The 543-nt window shown below is 38.3% G+C and overlaps 1 protein-coding gene across 1 annotated transcript in view; it reads right to left on the reverse strand.

Moving 5' to 3' along the window:
* The window catches only part of LOC119593154 (calmodulin-A-like), a gene marked incomplete at its 5' end in the record, with an annotated part of 72,638 nt that overhangs the window by 4,845 nt on the left and 67,250 nt on the right, over nucleotides 1-543 (reverse strand).

Here is a 543-nt window from a genome sequence, read left to right on the forward strand (position 1 = left end):
ATAGAGGCGAGCAACGATAAAAAAATGACACTCAAATGCTGTTTTTTTATTATTTTACCGTTATCTGATGCTATTGCCACACAACAGTCATGACTCTTACTGACAACCAAGCCTATAATAACAATATAAAGTATCATAAAGTATCATAAGCGACGTGTTTAATAATGATTCAAGAGACGAAGATGGTTATTCATAACATAACCACACAAACAGCTGTTCCAGCCGTCAGCAGACAAAGCCACGCTACTTTTCTACATGATGGACAAGACCATTAATCTGTAACAAAGAACACTGTAAATGTGTAACAAGGTCTTTCAACGCCTTAAGCCGCAAATAATGGGGAATCTAAGCGGAACGTACTGGAGTCTATGGTCTAACAGAGAAGTTATCACTATTATTAGCATCTCGAACGAGCGTTAGAGTTTATTGTATGAGCGATATTTTTTGGTGGCTGCGTTGCAAGAGCATATCTATTTTAACGCGCAGTGATCTGATTTCTCAAACCCTCTCCCCCTCTTTCATCTCTTTTCTCTCTTCCACTTA

This window comes from Penaeus monodon, chromosome 31 (genome assembly GCF_015228065.2).
Source record: "Penaeus monodon isolate SGIC_2016 chromosome 31, NSTDA_Pmon_1, whole genome shotgun sequence".
In the NCBI taxonomy this organism is placed as follows: Eukaryota; Metazoa; Arthropoda; class Malacostraca; order Decapoda; family Penaeidae; genus Penaeus; species Penaeus monodon.